The sequence below is a fragment of the Nicotiana attenuata genome, chromosome 3, assembly GCF_001879085.1.
Source record: "Nicotiana attenuata strain UT chromosome 3, NIATTr2, whole genome shotgun sequence".
NCBI classification, from domain to species: Eukaryota; Viridiplantae; Streptophyta; class Magnoliopsida; order Solanales; family Solanaceae; genus Nicotiana; species Nicotiana attenuata.
In genome coordinates this window covers 49,702,527-49,709,191 of record NC_031991.1, presented here as the reverse complement: position 1 = coordinate 49,709,191, position 6,665 = coordinate 49,702,527, and positions in this window count along the sequence as shown.

Sequence of the window (6,665 nt, the reverse complement as noted above, 5' to 3'; positions counted from 1 at the left end):
TAGCCCCATGCAAATATGGAGGCAAGGATTAGCCTCATGCAGATACGGAGGCAGGGATTAGCCTCATGCAGATATGGAGGCAAGGATTAGCCTCATGCAAATACGGAGGTAGGGATTGTCGACGCCCCCTTTTTCTCGCGAAATCGGGTTACGACATTTGGGAGGACAACTCGTTTCCCTTTTGGGATTTGGGTTTTTGGAATTGGAGAGTCGCCACCTAATGATTAAAGTGCATTAGGACACTAGGAAGGGGTTTGAGTTTGAAGAACCAGAGTTTGGGTAAGGGCTAGAAATTATCTCGAGGGGAAGGTGTTAGGCACCCCTCAAGATCCACTAGTGTGGTTCCCGGCCATGTTATATTGTGACTTCATATAATCGAGTAAACAATTAAGGGTTCGAATATACCACATTGCAAATAAGTTGAAAAACTTTTGAAAGTAAGCAGGGAGAGCAGGAATTTATGAAAAAAAGATTTGAATAGTTTTACAAGAAGAGATGAAAGCAAACAAAGGGAGAGGGGTCCTAGGTTTATGATTAATATGGATCACATCAATGCAATATTCAGTAATTGCTCCTCGGAAAAGGGGCTACATGAGATATTAGCGCATCGGTCATCATCTCCATATTCTACCCTTCCAACCCCGTAAAGGTTATTAAACGCGTGAGTTGGTCACGAATACTTATTGCGTGCTATTACCCGTCCCGTCCTATAAGTCCTGGAGGGCATTTAGGACCACTATTCCTATGTGGTAAGGACTAGGTTGAACCCTTAGGTTTAAAGGCTAAAATGCTAAGCGACATTCATAACAAGTAGGACTGCACATAAGGGAACATACAAAGACAAATAAAGGCTCACAGATCCCTCCACAAGTGAACATATAATTAGCACGTCTCAAACACATTCAAGGTCTCAAAGATATGAGTTTTTTTTTTACAAAAAGGAATAGGTAACAGCAGTTGAGTTAGTGAAAAGAAACGTTAAAGCATGGTTTTTAAAAAAATGAAGTAGTGACAGTAGTTTAACGAGGTGCAGGATAAGTAAAATAGCACGATTCTGGGCAGAGGATGGTAACCCAGTAGTTTGAAAACATAAGAAATCAGAAACTTAGTGAGAGTAAATAGATGCACCGTTTCAAAATCGTTTCCAGATAGAGCAGGATTTTAATAAAAACAGAGTGAACTTCAGAGAGTCAAAGCAGGAATGGGAGCGGCATAGTTCGAGATTAAAAGAGGCTGGTTACTGGTAACAACATGATTAATCGATTCTTATCAGGCCTAAAGTTTGCCTAGGCGTCCTATGCATTGTCTAATCATCTTAAAGAGCGGACATGCATATTTGATCCCTTTTTTTAGTTTCAAAAGAGGTACGCAAACGGTTAGCCGTACTTGTATTATTAGGTTAAGCATGCTAATCAGACGTTTGACAATTGCAACTCAGGCAGGTATGACAGCTTAAGTAACAGGATGTCTAATGCACATAGGAGTTCCTAAAACATGATTTCTAAATTCTAATGAGAATGCAGTAACAATTATTCGCTTATTACAATCATTGCTCGTTATTAACTGATCATGGTTGCAAGATGAACATGATAACAGGCTGAAAGTAAAGAACCTAAAGCAGGATCTCTAGTGAATGAGATGCATGTCCTGTACAGGTTATCTATTGCGCAGATAAGTAAATAAAATCCTATAAGCATGTTTTCTACCCATTATTTAAGCTAAGCATGCATAACCCCCCCCCCCCCCCCCCATATTAACTATTCAGCCCCCAATCGTTCGTTTACAAATTATTACAAACCCATAGTATCTGAATTACAATAATAAAGAACAAAAAAAAAAAGAAGTTATCTATAGGGAGCCTTCAAACAAGCCCATTCTTCCAACCTCACTCCTTTCGAGTTTCACAGCCTTTGCCATGGTCTGGGTGCGTCAAAGCTCCCTAGGGTCCCATTGGATCCCTGGCCAATACCAGCACCCAAACACTTAACAAAATGTAGGACAGGTGCAGTGTGGGATTACCAGCCTTATGTGTCAAAGTTCAGTGGGTACTCAGAGGTACCCAAAGCAATGCTCACACGAAGGGGGTAGAACCTATCTTCTAAGAGTAGTGTGAAGTGCAGGAAGGAGAGGAAAGTTGATAATTTAAAGAGTTTAAACATCACCAAAGGATACAGAGATCACATTAAACATCACCAAAGGATACATTGCACACCAAAGGATACAGAGATTTAATACAAACTTACTAAGCATGGGTACACAAAATCAAAAGAGTTTAAAGAGACTTTGAAATGGTCAGACTTAGACATAAAAGTAAATAGTAACAGCATGTAGTCATAACAGGTAGGATTAGGAACAAGCAATGGTCATGAGCATACGAGTATCAATAGGCAAAATAGGAATCAATCACACATTGCACAGCAGAAGCATAGGTAGAAAACAACTAGGAATAGAACACACTGAAGTAATAATAGCCACATTGGTTTGGAGCATGGAATTTAATCAGAACATACCGGTAATAAGAGAACAACAGTAGAATGCAAAAGCCAAGTATAAGCACAAGATTAGCCTTAGCTTTCCAACTGGCTAATGACAGTCAGGAATAGGAAGCAACAACAACACAAGAGAGAAAAGGAGAGAAATAGCACAAGAGAGAGCAATGTGATTGATGTGTATATTTTTTTTGTGATATGCAATGTATTCCCTCTGTCCTTCAAAGAGAATGGGGGGGGGGGGTACTTATAGTACTGAATACGAGTAAACAAACAAGGTAGCAGTCCCTAATTAAGGATCTGGCATCAATCATAATCCAATCAGTACATGGACTCCCCTTTAATTAAGGAGTCAGAGTCAAACGGTAATAAGCAATCATTTAAAAGGAAAGAAATCACAAAGCATGGTATGATCACATAAGGAAACAGAATAGCATAAAGTATGCAATAGAGACTAGGTACATGATACTCTAATTAGGGAAAGAGGTCAGGCAAATCAATCAGCATATTTGTGCACCCATATAGGGCAAAATACCATTTTAATTCTGGAAAAAAGTTTTCAGAATAATGAGTGAGTTTGAAAACCTAGGAAACCAGTATTAATCGGGGAAAGTATCCCACAAATTAAGGAAACAATTCGAAATCAGTACCAAACCATAAGGAAAATATGCAGAATCACAATATAAGGCAAGTATCACAGTCTCGAAGAGGGTTTGCAAGAATCAGTATAAAATCACCATGTAAACAATCAGAGAAACCTTAAGCGGAGGACATAGAATGGTAGGGGGATGAAACACTAGCAACAAAAATAGAGCAAAGAGCACGGAACTCAGAGAAGAAACCAGAAGAACCCACAAACGAGCAAATAATACAAACAAACATATAAAGCTAGGGTTTCATCAGACCTAAGCGAATGTTTAGAAATAGTACTGAGAATCACGAATTAGTACTCAAAAAATCAAAAATTAAGTGATCTAAAAAGGGGTTCAGAAACCCTAGTTTCAAAAAGGGAACAAAAACGCTTAAAACTTGAGCCATCGTAAAGATCGAGTAGAGAGTAGTGCAAAACATAAAGGCGTGAGTAAAAAATCGTTAAAAATACAGGGATTCAAGAGGCTTGGGTCGAGATTAGGGTTTCATAAGAAACCAGTGAGAAGTAAGAGAAACCTGGCTGTGAAACTCAAGGATAATGGTGTTTATAGCACCATCGAACCAAAACCCGTCGGAGAAAGGCGGGAAACAAACTCGTGCAAAGCTTCAGTGACCGTCTTGTATGGTGGAGACTCATGGGGTCTCAAAGATGGAGGGAACCGGCGAGATAAGGCTTCAAAGTGGCTGTGGTCGAAAGAGGTGAGGCTGGAGGTGGCCGGAGAGAGGGTGAAGGCCATCGCAGATGAACCAGAAGGTTCTAGAGAGAAGGAGGAGAGGAAGAGACGAAGAGAGAGAGACTGGTCTCGAAAAATGAGGGGTCGAAGGGGGGGGGGGGGGTAGATTAGAAATTAATTAAGGAAAGATGATCTGGACCGTTGATCTTATTTGATCAACGACTCAGATCAGTTCTGAGCTGGGCCGGGTTGGTTTAGATTTTGGGCTGGGGCGGATTTGGTTGGGTATTTGGTCAATTGAGTTTAATTAAATCTTGATAGGGGTGGGGTTAAATTTGGCTAAAATTGAAACAATAAAGGGCTATGTGTTAAATAGCCAAATTCCCTCTTTTATTTTATATAAAAATAGTAAAAATAATTTTAAAAACAAATTAAAGGTACTGAACTAATTAATAACGTATAAATATTAATCTAAAAATACTGGAAATAATTTTACAATTATAAAATGCTGTTAATTGTAATATAGGCTATAATTGCAATTTATGCAATTTAACTTAGAAAATACCAAACAAATTTGTAAAAAATATGCAAAAAATCACCTTAATTATATCTTGGTGTAAACATGAGAATGAAAAAAAATAAAATAAAAAAATGATAATATGGGAATAACTGTTGGATTTGTACTGCTAAGATAGCCAATAAATCGATTTTTTTTAAAAATAAAATCTTAAAAAAAATTACGAAAAAATACCAAAACTCTTGGGCATGCTTATATGTGTATACACATGCTATTTTGAGAATATTTCGAGTATATAAAAAATACATAGGGAAAAATTGGGTATCAACAGCTGCCCCTCTTTTCCCGAGAAGGATGAAAGAGTTGTCGGGTAAAGATACGGTGGCCAATTTTGACCGAAAGAAATGATTCGAAAAGTTCTGACCAAGCTCTGGTTCCTGAGCTGCCTACATATCCCTGGTCTTACAGGAATCAGGCCATATGTAGTTCAGGGCCCGCCGACGGAACATGCCGATGGAGTTTTTTCCAAGAACGGACGAGATATTTGGATTGGGGTAGCATTGTTACGGGTTTAACAGAGCTAGGGAAACCGGAGCGGGATCGCTCCTGCTGACACGGCCGTTGCTATTCGGTTTACCTGCAAATAATAACACGAGCGCATGTGTTGTGCATAAATTTTAAACATGATGCAAGTTCCCGCTAGACCATGAATGCTGTCTTTGGACGGTTAGGATGACGTCCTCGGACCATGGTGTCCTGGGCCATGAAACATTTAATAAGGATTCGCGGGCTATGAAATGGTGTTCTCGGGCTATGAGGATGATGCGTTCGAACCATGATGCCTTTGAATAATGATATGCAAGAGATAAAAGTAGGGTCCTCAGGCCATGGCATGGCGTTCTCGGGCTATGAAAATGGTGCCTCCGAACAATGACGCCTTTGGATAACTTGGCGATCTTTCAGCCCATGAAATGCGGGGTTTGGCGTTCTTTCAGTCGATGCAAGACTTAAATAAAAAATGGCGATATTCCAGCCGACGTAAAGTGTAAATACAAATGGCGATTTTTCAGCCGATGCAAGATTTAAATGAAGTGGCGATATTTCAGCCGATGTAAAGACTTAAAATAAAAAAAATGGCGATATTTCAGCCGATGCTTAGTCTAGGAAGGCAGAAAGGTAGCCTTATGCAATGCAGAGAAATGCAGATGGAGACAATTATTAGTCTCGGAAGGCAGAAAGGTAGCCTTATGCAATGCAGAGAAATGCAGATGGAGACAATGCTTAGTCTCGGAAGGCAGAAAGGTAGCCTTATGCAATGCAGAGAAATGCAGATGGAGACAATGCTTAGTCTCGGAAGGCAGAAAGGTAGCCTTATGCAATGGAGACAATGCTTAGTCTCGGAAGGCAGAAAGGTAGCCTTATACAATGCAAGAAATGTAAAAGGCAAGTAATGGTAAAATCTTTTAGCTGATAGCTTTATAGCTGATAGTCGATTGCTATATTATGGTTGCTGGGGATGTCGTGTCCGGGTAGCAATTGTAAATAGGTGATGATTCTGAGTGTTGTATTCCCGAGAAGTATGAGTGCATAGATATATCTGATGATGTTACGACTTGAGTGCCTGCATCCAAAGAAAAATCGTGAGTTCTGTAAAAGAGGGGAAGGTTAGTTCGTATCCCCATGGACTTTGCTCGTCCCGCTCGGCCCTTGTTTTTGGTGATGCTGTGCGTACCCTTGGGGTAGCGTTGCTAAACAAAACAATTTTGATAACGGACATGCATGATTTAGTGAAAAACGTAATGTAATCATATAATTCAAAAAAAAAAAATAGTTTTCTTTTAGATGAACCGACGACTGCGACGCGGTTCAAGACATTGCAACCTCTCTCTTCGGAATTTTGAGGGTCCTCCTCAAAATTCTGTCCCAGTTTGCTGGGTTGATGATTCCAACGGCTGCGTGCTATGACTGGCTGAAGATCAACTTCGGAATTTTGAGGGTCCTCCTCAAAATTCTGCCCCAGTTTCCAATTGCGGGGGGAAATGGAAATTTTATTGAATTGTGACCGAACCCATAAGGCTGCCTACGTATCCCCTCTTAAACGGGAATCAGGTCAGGCATAGTTCAAATTACATCACAAAGAAATCATAATGGTTACACATAGTATCACTTTACTGAATTTGAATTGATCGGCTTTGTCCAAACTTCTCCGTCCATTTTTGCAAGTATGAGGGTTCCTCCGGTTAGAACACGGTGAACCATGTACGGACCTTGCCAGTTGGGAGAGAACTTCCCTTTGGCTTCGTCTTGATGCGGAAATATTTTCTTTAACACCAG